This window comes from Sabethes cyaneus, chromosome 1 (genome assembly GCF_943734655.1).
Source record: "Sabethes cyaneus chromosome 1, idSabCyanKW18_F2, whole genome shotgun sequence".
NCBI lineage: Eukaryota > Metazoa > Arthropoda > Insecta > Diptera > Culicidae > Sabethes > Sabethes cyaneus.
Window position 1 is genome coordinate 55,001,060 of NC_071353.1, and position 12,965 is coordinate 55,014,024.

General features: G+C 38.9%; 1 protein-coding gene across 19 annotated transcripts in view; it reads left to right on the forward strand.

The window, feature by feature from the left end:
• The window catches only part of LOC128733166 (C-terminal-binding protein), a 93,794-nt gene that overhangs the window by 9,475 nt on the left and 71,354 nt on the right, over positions 1-12,965 (forward strand). The window contains exon 1 of one of the 19 annotated variants that reach the window (XR_008411878.1): positions 2,178-2,246. The exons of the other annotated variants lie outside the window; for them this stretch is intronic. The gene's annotated coding sequence lies outside the window, so the exon portion shown is untranslated. Of the gene's footprint in view, positions 1-2,177; positions 2,247-12,965 lie in introns of those variants that run through there. 19 annotated transcript variants of the gene reach the window in all.

The following is a 12,965-nucleotide window of genomic DNA, read 5'->3' on the forward strand; positions in this document are numbered from 1 at the left end:
AAAGAGAGAGCGCGGTTGCCATATCTGCATGCATCGTTCCCAAAATTTTCTCATTTGCTGGTTCAGCGATGTCTTTGAACAACTTAAAGCCTTGGACTTAAACCGGCTTAAGACATTACCCTTCTTTAGCGACAGACCTCTCGGCCGGCTGTTAGAGTACAGGACAATTATAGGGCTAGTGCTACGATCCTACTGACTCAAGCAGCACTGTCGAGTCGAGATTCGAATATACGACGACTGGTTTGTTGAACAGTTGATCATCTTACAATCACATAGTGCTTGTAGTGTGCTGCTAAGTTAGTTCAAATTCAGTTGTTTAAAAAACCCTGCATTAGTTCAATTATCATGGAAGTCGAGAAATTTGTTGTGGATGTTATTTTGAAGCGAACTTTTGCACCACGGAATGTGGAAGAAAAATTGATTTTGGTGAAAAGTGCAATGCCACATCCTGCAATGAGGGAACTAAAATCTATAGTATACCAATTGAAGTCAAAAGAAATGCACCGTAATTTAACGTTCAGTACGACAAAACTCACTGGTTATGTGCACAGCACTGATAAAGGTACCTAGTGGAAGTCCGGTTTCGCAGATTTAAATCAATTGTCCGCAGCTATGAAGGCCCTTAGTAAGTAGAATGTCAACTATAAGTAAAGCGGAAAAAGTTCATCAATCCTGCGATGTTAAAACAGAAAATATTAACTGTGTTGGTTTGAATTCTTGATTGTTATGGGAGACCTAAATTTATATTCAAGAAATTAAAAAAAAATCAAATCTGTTTCGGAGCTACATTTAAATCTTTATCAACATCTGTTCAAAATTATCGTTATGGAAGGATTTGTACTTGTACCCATCGGATTTTATGGGTAGCTTGGAACCTGAAACTCGCTGATTGGCTCAAATTTACAAAAAAAAAAAAATCAAATCTACAATTCAGCAGCCACTTGCAGCAGCGGGATGTGCTCGAAAATGTGGTAAGGTTTATCCAAACACTTGATATTTCCATTTCAGTTGTCACTTTTTATAAATAGATAGAAAACAAAATCAATTGGTTTGCAAATATCGACTGGAACAAACGAAGCGTAATATCGGGGGATAATCACGAGTATATTTTAATTGGCGTTATTGATTGGAGTGTGAATTTTCATCAGGTAGCGCCATATTGCAACAATCTGCAGACACGTTGCTCCTGCGTTTATTCATCCCGCTTGCACAGGGCGCGATGTCAGCAGCGATCAATACTCGGGCTTTCAGTTATGCGACGCAGAAGCAACTCGAACTGCACTATTTACAAATATCGAATGTTTAATATAATATCAATAACATGGTAGCACACAACTGTGTACAGCCCATTTAACTGCACAACCTTGCTTGCACCACGTAAATTTTGCACGCCGTCGCTGCTAGCCCTTCCCCACAATCGTGTGGGGTTGGTTGCTGGGCCTCCGTGCTCGTTAGTCAAAATCACATAACATCTCGATTTGACTACTTCACCGCAGCTGCTGCCATCGGTTCCTGCTGCCATCGGTTCTGCACAAGTGCACAGCTTCAACATTGCGTGTTGGAAATGCGGACACGAGAGTGGGGGATGGCGTCACAAACTGCATACAGCGCATTTACAGAAACACGTCCACTCGACATTGCTGTATCATATTATTCCGGCTGTGTATGTTTATACATACGTACATAACCGGCCTATATCCGCTCTTCCCGGTTTGGGTGCAGCTTCCTCTCCGAGTCCTTGTTCCGTCCATCAAATCAAATTCCAGTGCATACCGCAAGTGTCCGAAGGGTGTACGCGGTAAAATTATTTGCGATATTGATGATTTCATTTTTTTTTTCGATTTCATATTAATTTTATGACATGGTTCAAAGCTCTACTATTTTAAAATATTTCATGTCTTTCGTGTACAGTGTTCGAAAACGTTTATACAAACATAATTTAGAGGGTTTTTTTGGAAGCATGTAACTAAATCGGCAGTAAACGTTCGTGGGCAGTAGAATCGATCTATTCGATGTAGATATATGCATTGGATCACGTGTCCTCCACCCTTGCCGCAGTCAGTCAACCTGTCGTCGTTTGTGTACTGTTTTGTTATATGTGACAATGGCTGTGCCTGTTAAAACATTCCCTTTCCAGGCAGTTGCTTTCGGGTTTCACCGTTAAACGTTCTTTTCGTTCACAAGTAAAAGCAGGAAGGAATCATCTTAGCATTGTATAGCGTCATGCAATTCGTGTGCAATTAGAGGTAAGTCGATTCGATGGAGCAGAGCCAGATCGAGATAAGTAATGCAACGGAATGGGCGGCTATGGCGATAAAAATGTTACAAATTTATTTGCCCTGTACTGGTGTGCATGTGAATAATATGTAACAAGTTCTAATCTCTGCTGTAAACAGTGAAACCGTCGGCCGCAGACTGTCTTGTCCCTGTTATCACTTGCTGATACTTCGCAGTACCCGTTTCCACACTTGTCTGCCGCTTACCATACAGCCCGGCCGCACCTCAGGAAAGGGGATTGCCACATCCAGTTACTGCCGGTTGCGAGATTCCTTTTTACTGTTTGCGGTTTTGGTTGTGTAATTAAATCAAACAGATTGATGGTATGCTGAGTGGATGCGTTCGGTTTGGCGCATGTTTCATGTTTTAGAGGCTTCGACCTGATAGCCCTTGTCAAATAGCACGACCACGAGTGTTGAAAATTCAACTCATAGGTTTCGAACTTTTACGTTACCTAGTGGAAAATATTGTTATCGATCTGAAACAATAAGGTAATAGAATCCCAAAAAAGTTTACGATATTTTTAATTTGATTGAAATCGATAAAACCCATCTGACTAGATGTACCTACTTTATTGGACTATAATACCAATGTTTAGCTTGAACGATTTCTTGCCATTCCACTTTATTTTTACCGCAATTATAAATACAGTTGGATTTCGAATTTGGCGACAAATGCGTGTCGTCTATGTTGCCAAAATCGAAACCGTGCCAAAATTGAGACCCTTTTTTGATATGAAAAAATTGAATGTAAATGCGTTAGAAATTGAGAAAATATTATTAATCAACGATTGCAATCATTTTATGCTTGAAAAGTGCGCCGAGAGCTATCCATCTGGTGCAAGTAAGTTTTTTGCAACCTGCGGTAAGTCGTAGTCCTACGGCAATAAAAATATTGTTCGAAACATTCTATAACAGCAAACTTTTTTTAATGAACACACCCAAGGCATCATTATTGCGTCTTTTAAAGCACGTATGCGGAAACTGACTGATATTTAAGCATATTATTGTAGGGGAAATATTTTGTGTTGCCAAAAAACGGATACTTTTGTTGCCAAAATCGAACCATGCCAAATTCGAAATCCTACTGTACGATCAATAAGTAAAAAGGCGATTTGCAGGATTAATATTTTTAGCTTAGAATCCAAGATCACATACCCGTGTCTAACAGCAAATAGATGCTTTCCATTTAATTAGGTGTAAAAAACGTAAACTTTCTTGGATATCGTAGTAATCAGAAAAATGGAAACTACAGAAACAGAAATTGTAATTGAAATTCACAGAAAACCCACAAACACTAAGCGAGTTATACCTAGCTCATCTAACCAATCCATACAACACAAAATGGCGGCATTCCATCACATGATCATACGATTCTATCACATGATCATTATCGTTAACCCTCTAACGGACAACACCGTAAAAACGATGCGATCAAGCTAATGACTATTTTATCATGGAAGTACACACAAAAAAACCTTAAGTTCTGATTTTTATGCAAAAATAAATATCTGGAGGAGCGCCTGGTAAGAAAAAGTCCAATTTGTCTTCTTCTTTTTTCATGTCTAACGCTCTGCCCAGATATTTTTTCAATTCAGATATATTACAAAATTAAAATAATGCATGAAATTTAATCATAGAAAAATGTTTTAGGTCAATCATTTTGTTGTCCTTTTCCTTCAAAAGAAAAAAAGAGAATATTCGCGCATTAATTATTTTCGGAATTTTTGTTTTTGAAAGATGATAACTTTTGAATGCATGGTCAGAATGTTATGATATTAGTATCAAAATGTCAAGAAATCTGTTCGCGTAACACATTTCGCGTAATGCCCATTAAAAGCCAATTTTATATGCGGCTCTGGACCTCCAAAAGCGAAGGCCGTCTACAGACGGTCTTACCCGTTAGAGGGTTAAGTGAGCTAGGAAAACAAAAAGAATCGACACACATACATTTTGCAAATTGCGAAAAGGATATAAAGAAAGGACTATCCAGAACATTATTTCCAAGAAAAGACGCACAAAAACTCACACCAATAACACCAGAACTTAAGAGAGTGACAGTAGAATACGACGGAAACATAACACGCCCTCTCCGTCAAAAAATGAGGATATTTGGAATCGACCTAGTCTTCACCAGCCGAAACAACTAGTTCAAAAGTAAATCAACTGGGATCAACTAAAGACCCGATTGAAGAACGGAGAAAATCCGGGATCTATGAGATTAGTTGCCCACATTGCGAAAAGGTTTACATCGGCCAGACTAGAAGATATCTGGAAACACGTAGTAAAGAACACTTGGCAGAGGTAACAATAGCATCAAGAGTAGTAGTAGTAGTAGGGGAAAGCCACTATCATTTCAAGGACTTGCCAATGTATGTACGTAGAATTACAGTAGATTCAAATTCGCTTATCAAATGAATTTCACACTAATGCTGTTATAGAAGGGCCAAAAAGGATTGGGCGGACCCACAAGCAGAGGCACTTGTGCGCATTCCGGGGTTATAAGAGTCGCCTTCCAGCATTAGAATTCTTCCATGTTTGATTATTACATTTCGCTGTACCAACTTTAACCCACGTGATGATTTGTTTGTTTTGATTTGAGAAGTGCCACATTTGCTTCAGACTCAGGATTCAGGTTGTCAATCCACGCCATTATCCAGCCTTCCACATTTATGATAACAATAATAATACCATTAATAACATGATATTAAGATGAAATGTGGTATATAAGGGTAAAAATGGAACAATCTCACCAGCAGTCCTTCGTATGGAATAGAGTAACGTCCTTTAAGGTTCTGTAAGTGCTTCTAATAATTAATTTAACGCGATAGGTAGGGGCTTGGGATGGCTAGACTATATTGGACGCTCCTCATTTGCCTTTCCCATTTCATACCCGAGGTAACATTAGCATCTAGAGATGCCGAAAAGGGTCTGATACATCATTTTAGATCAAAGGTGGTTGAGCATATCTTCAACGACAATCAAACCAACCGCTGATCATCGACAACGCAAAAGTAGTAAACAACTGCTCTGCGTGGAAGATGGATGTTACGAAGAGTTTATTATTATTTATTATTTATTTATAATTCATCGAATTCCCGGTCTATATGGATGACTCAAAACTATGTACATTGTCACAAATTAAATAATTTTGAGTCAATCTCTAAAAACATTAATACTAACATTGAAGTCAAATTCGTCATACACTTGATTAAAGGCTGAACACATTGCTTCAATTGGTTCGTTCTGTGCGTACTCTGTTCTGTAGAAGTGTAGTCTAAGGAATCGCCGAACCCGAAGATTTCTTGGAACTATGTCACATCGATTTGACTCAAATTTTGAGCAGCATCTATTTCGCCAATAATAATTAGAGTATATCAAATTGAAGTGAAAAATAAGTTGTTTTGCAGTCGTGCGTGCCTTCATATACAATTCATGACTGTGAATTATAAAGCAGGATAGACGATTGCAATATTTGATTATATCTTAATCATATATTCAGGAGTATTTAGTTGCGTGTTATAAAAACTACACAAAAAAGAATTACAAATAATTGTCAAAGCTTTCGCACGTATATCGCCTCCACTTTGGTACATATATGTTCTTATATGGCGTGAAATATAACTTTTTCGTTCAGATATGATTTCGTATATCTCAGTTGCAATCGAGATATACAAACCAAATGGTTTACTGGGACAATGCCCGCAGACAGTACGGATCATTGAATTCCTTGGAAATTCGAAAAACGAATCCAAGATTACGATTAGCCTTTGATATGATGTACGAGTAGTGCTCCCTAAATGACAGTTTTGTATCCAGCAAAATTCCGAGGTCCTTGAAAGTTGAGACTCTTTCGATTAGTTTATCATCAATCTTGTACTGCCAATGTAATGGATAGTTTTGTCGCGTGAAGCACATTTGTTCACACTGATTACCATGCGATTTACAGAGCACCAACTTGCAAACAAGTCTACCATCCATTGTAGCTGCCTACAATCCTCAATGGACCTCTCCCGCAAGAAAATTTTCAGGTCATCTGCGTATAATAGTCTGCATCCGTCGGGTATTATGAAGCAAACGTCGTTGATAAATATGGAGAACAGCAGCGGTCCGAGATTACTCCCTTGTGGCACACCAGATGGGTTTGCAAAAGCATCCGATTCGTGAGAGCCAAGTTTCACACGTGGTCGACGATTGGCGAGATATGACGCTAGCCAGTTGGCGCACCCAAGTGATCAATTTTAGCGATTAAATTTTGTGATTGACTCTGTCAAACGTCGATTTCAAATCCGTGTAGATGGTATCGACTTGTACATCTTCGTTCATGCTTACTATACAGTGTGACGTAAACTATAGTAGGTCTGTAGAAATAGATCTTTTGGGAAAAAACTATGCTGATCAGTTGGGATGTAAGATTTGACTGCTTGCATCAGTTCCATACTGACTAGCGTTTCTAGCAGTTTGGATCCAGCACTTAGCGAAGTTATGCCACGGTAATTGGCGATATTTTTCTTTTCTCCTTTTTTGAACACTGGCAACATGATGGATCACGAGAGTGGATTGCCCATGTGTACTCGCGAACCCCAACATATACGCTCAAAGTCGTGTTCTACGTACTGATCCATGTTTGCGTGTACCGCATCGGAGAACCAACTACAGCACCTTTAGCACAATCACCAATCTGCAGCGCCATTTCAATTGCTATATACCTAGCTTCCGACTTAAACGTTAGCCGTGAGGTACTGAAAGCTCGACTCTTGGCACTGGCACGTAGTTTCTAGGTTAAGTATATCAGTAGGGCCAAGAGCCCTATTAATGTTTTTATACAAATAAACAAGAAATTAAACGCCCAGAACCAATTTTTGGATCAGACAGTCGCTAATTTCTCCTTACTTTGAATATTGCTGCTTTACGTCACATGCATAAATATTCCGTCAAACCCCTTTTCATACAAGACATCAGTTTTGAATATATTGTTGCAGTGTGTGGATGCAATGGTGAGAGATAGGGTTGGTTGCTCACTTTTTTATAACTGTTCACTTTTATGACATCAAATTGGACTAGGTTTTTCGCGGTCCTAAGAAATCTTGTTGACATGAGGAAGTTTGTCACTTTTTCTAGCGCAGTTTCCTAACACAGGCATCAAATTGGTCTAGGCCAGTAGCAGTCCCAAGAAATTTGGTTCGGATAAGAGGACTTTATCACTTTTTCTTACGCACTTCCCACGCACAGATTAGTATAAGTCTGAACGTCGTAAAGAATCTTCGACCTATTGGGACGAGGGGGCTTTGTTGCTTTTTTTTTCAAATAAAGTAAACCACCGAAATCACAGTAAACAGATGGAGTGTTTAACTGTCGTCCCTGCCTGTGAAACAAAGCGTATGGAGCTATTTGACCTTGAAGCTTTTCTTTAATTGTCACTCATTCATGATTGAAAAAGAAAATTATAACAGAAACCACATAATTGCTACGTCTGTTACGAGTCGATCGGTATCCAAACCATGAAAATCCATTCATAATTGGCAGAGCTGTCAGTGTTCAAAATATTTCATATTTTTGTGACGGTAACTAGAATCTAAGACGTAGACGTAAGACGTAGTCCTACGTGAAAAGTTGAATAACTCAATCACATTTCATTATACCTAATTATACTATTTAATATTACGATTCCTAATCACATGCTTTCGTGATATTATGACGTGATGTCCCGGAGCGCAAAAACACAATAACTCATTTGCTGATCGCTCGTTCGTCATCGTCACTCGCACTACGTGTCCAACACCCTGTAATCAGAACAGACAACACTACTCGGTTGATAGAGATGGTTTCGAAATTTAGGATTGGAGATTTGTTAGAACATCTTTAATTTCTAATTACTGTTCGTGAAAATCAAAAACATTACAATGTTACTCTGCAGCACGTTCACAATGAAACAAATTGTTTTTGGATACATGATGGAAATCGTTTCTCGAACCAATACCATTATTCCCAACCAACACAAACCTCCTACTACTTCTGCCTATTTTCAATTAATATCGGTTCGCTGAATGGTGTTCCGCGAAGTGTATGCCCGCTTTGTATGAGTGCAGTTGCACAAACGGTGGCAACAGCCAGTGGAATAATTTTATATTTCAATTTTCGTTATTTCGCCTCTCGCTGGTTCATGTTCGCCACTCCCTTCGGGCGGGATGTTCGTCGGTGCATCGATTTCGAATAATCCATACCGCGAAATTACTGCATCCCGCTACCCATCGCAGTTTCAAACTGCATCCACCGATTTGAAGAAAATCACACACGGTCGCATATCCAATCAATTATTGATTCAGGATCGCCATTTCCTACTGTTCGCTCAAGTTCTACTCTTCTGTGTAGACTAGTACAGTCAGGCTGCTGCTGTAGCATATACGGATCAAGCCAGGTTGTTCAACTTTCGCGGTTGAGCAGTCCCTCTCAGACCGCCGCGACTTCAAGGTTATCAAGGTGCGTTTCGTTATTGCAGTTCGAGCAGCAGACATTCAGGTTATGATCACATGGCAGGGAAAGGCGCACTCCAGCGTAGCGGCGAAGAAGAGGACGGGACAAATGCTTGCTGACTTCAGACCGAATACATCGTATGCAAATTTTTAATTGCATTCCCTCGTTCCACCGCCAGACCTGTTTCTGGGCAGTGCGGTGCAAATATGCGCCACATCACTCACACCTATCGTTGTTCGCTCAGTGTGCGAGAAGCAACGGGCAGATCTCACATGAAATTTCATCGCGCTCGCCCGCTGAGCTGGACGCATCAAGAAATTGAAAACTAAATCCACTTGAATTGCATGTAATACTTCTCCCTGCCGCGTAATAATATTGGAAATCCAGAGTACGTATTTTGAACTTGTTTGCTCATTGTGTGAATATTCTTGATGTTTTTCTCGTCTAATTATGTTCAATTAAAATCTAATTTGTTTATAATGTCGAGACAATTCTAGTACTAAATGGAGTTTATATTATCGTGAACATGGTGGATGAGAACTAATTTATTCGCAATGAATTTGGTGTTGTTTCTTTGGTGGTTCGCGTGTATAGACGGAATAAAAAATATGCATACTTTTTTTTACTCCATTGCTAATCTTATAAAAACGAAATTTGGATGTGCTTTCCGTTTGCAGTAATAATGGCTTGGGTGTGCGGCCCACACGTTATATTTTTTGAATCGTCTGAAAGACTCCGTGCACAATATTCGCCTTTCTTGGAAAGATGCTTCAGGTAGGCAAACACAAAAAACGGACGATCCATAACTTAAAAAAACTGCTTGACTTATCCACGCCTACGTAGGTTTAACGGCACCAGAAATAAAAACAGCAAAAGAGACACGCTTCACATATCTACCACATGGCATTGTTGGATGACTTGGTGGACTCCATATTTTTCGCACAACACGTATCCAGGTCACTTTCTCGCATCAGTGAGCGGCACCACGGTCCAAATCCCTTTCAAGATGCATACCATTTTTGTGCATGGTGCACATGCAACCATCAAATTCATCTGTGCACTTAACCGCAAAAGTATGGACGTGAAAAGTATCCCAGTGAGGATTAACTGTATCTCTGAGCATACGCATTAAACGATTTGCTTCCACAATGAATCAGTCTGGAAAGCAACTGAATGTGACTGTAAGAACCAGCAGACGAACGGCAAATGAGAAGAAACCAAAAGGAAATATAACTTAAAGCATGTGTTCTAGCGTTAGTTTTACAAGCCATATAGCGACTAATGTTGTTCCCGCCGATAAATAAAAGCGTTCCACGCGAATTCGCTAGTCAATCCGGAACGACTTTTCTCGGGTTGGCTATGGACATACGTATGCTTGTTCACTATGAACAAATATGTATGTCGTTTAGCTTTGCCAGTTCTGTTATATTGAGCCATGCCTTTTTTTGGTACAGCTAAAATTACAGCAAAGTTACAATTTTAAAAATTTTTTTTGACGTAGGACTACGTCTTTGTTTACTATGCTGGGACTGGGTAGCACTTTGTGAAAACGAAAATAGTAGTGTAACGTTTGAATGAAAGATTTCAAATTCTAATAACTACTAAACTACTGAACGAAACTGAACAATTTGTATGTCGTTGGATAGATAAAATGACCAGCAATTTTTTGGGTGGTAAGAAAGCAATTTTAAAGGGGTGCAAGAGGGGGGGGGCTCCTATACAAATGAAGCACAAACTTCCTCAAAACTCGAGAACTAATCAAGCAAATGGAACCAAATTTGGCATGTAGGGGTTTCAGAAGGCAGGATTAATTTTCTACGGTGTACTGAGACCTCTTCTTTTTCTAAGAGGGGGGGGGGCTCCCGTACAAATGAAATACAAATTACCTCAAAACTCTAGTACTAATCAAGCAAACGGAACCAAATTTGGAATGTAGGGGTTTCAGAAGGCAAGAATTTTTTCTATGGTGTACTAAGACCCCTCCCCTTTTTAGGAGGGGGGCCCTCATACAAATAATATTCATATTTCCTCATAACTCGAAAACTATTCGAGCAAAAGGAACAAAAATTGGCTTGTGGGGGTTTTTGGCGATAAGATGTTTTTTATGGTGTACTAAGACCCCTTCTTCTTCTAAAAAATGGGGCTCCCATACAAATAAAATGCAAATTTCCTCATAACTCTAGAACTAATCAAGCAAATGAAACCAAATTTGGCATGTGGGGGTTTTAGAAGACCCATCCGTCTTTTAGCGGGGGGGCGGGGTTATATTTTCTATGGTGGATTAGAACCTTTGCTTTCTTTAAGAAGGGGAGATCCCATACAAATAAAATACAAATTTCTTCATAACTCGAGAACTAATCAAGCAAATGGCACCAAATTTTGCGTGTGGGGTTTTTTGGAGACAGAAATTTATTTTGAATTTATTTATTTTATGATGCTTTGAGACCCCTCACCCTCACCTGTGGAAGAAGGATAATTCATTACCATTTCAACCCTTATGATGCACACAAGTTATTTTTAAAAGAAATTTCTATGTCTCAAAGGTTGTAGGCATTGTACTTATGAACCCCCGTCCACGTATTTTGAAAGCCACCATTGCATAAATGAAGAATTGAATCTGAATATTTCGCTCTTCTCTTTTAAACATTCACTTAAACGATGACACTCACGGATTCTTATAAACATCCATATGCCACATTAGCCTTTGATCTGATAATCTGATATAGACCTACGTCACCTTTTCGTGCAACCCTTAGGGCTGTATACCTTGCAGGTTTTATTGTATCAGCCGGTCAACAGATTTCCTACATATTCTTATTTCTATGGAAAAAAATTGTATTTCATTTCCTAAATAAAATGAAAATTTGAAAAACAAAATCAAAGTTAAGTTTCTCCAAACTTTTTCATGCGATCGACTTACTCCAAAGCAATCCATGCTCATCGCAGACTATTTTAGAAATACTTAGTAGATATCACAATGAACAGTGTCGTGTGGCGCGAATCCATTATTTATTTTGACATACCTACATTTACTGGTTTCAATTCATCGACCTTCAACAGCCAGCGGGTAGAGTAACTTTACTGTATGGTACTGTCACAATGACACCTTGACATCCGTTGATTTCATTTCATGGAACATCAGCAGCCAAGTCGGGTTGTTTTTTCGGCATCGTGCCACTGGCAAGAGAGGTTGACAAAGTGACGCTCGCTGCTTTCTTTTCAACAATCATGAGAAACAACAGTCTGTTGTCATCATTACAAAACTTTCACTGGTTTACGAGAACCATGCGGTTGTGTTCTTACTTTTTCAAGGTTAAGAACTGAATGGCCTCAGCTCTTCGTTTAAATACCTCTGATACCTAGGTATCCATTATCCAATAACAAATTTTTATTATTATTTAATATAAGTTTTGTTTCCCACTCGTATTAATAGTTATTAATTCGTTTTTCTGAAAACTGTATAACTAATTGTCACAACAGTGGCATTTGAAAATAAAAAAAACTACAAGGTATACAGCCCTAAGGGCTGTACGAATGGGTGACGTAGGACTATATCAGATCAATAGATCAAAGACTAATGTAAACTGCATTTCTGGCATATGTATGTTTATAAGAATCTGTGAGTGCTATTGTTTAAGTGAATGTTTAAAAGAGAGCGAAATATTCAGATTCAATTCTTCATTGAATGCAATGGTGGCTTTGAAAATACGTGAACGGGAGTTCATAAGTACAACGCCTGCAACCATTGAGACGTAGAAGATTTCTTTTAAAAATCACTTGTGTGCATCATAAAGATTGAAATAGTAATGAATGACCAGCCTCCAGATTATAGTAATAAATATGATTATGCGTAGCTTGACATGTTTCAATAATGTTACTTTTACTCGCTTGTGACCTTTAAAATTACCATTGGTTACAAATAACATTAAAGCCAGAGCACGTTTATCGCAAATATGACATGCCATTCGAATGTCCTTCTCTTTTGACATGAAAGGCAACAGGCACGTACGTTAACGGCGTCGATTCACTGTCTTTTGCTCCGAGAAGGTTTTACTAGTTTACTTACTTACAGTTTACCGCTTGTTACATAGCAGAAAGTATGGCACCTACGCAAAAATCTCTGTTTTATTTGTATGAGAGTCCTTATCCTCCTACCACAGGGGTGAGGGATCTTAAACTATCATAAAATAAATTCCTGCCTCCAAAAACCCCCAC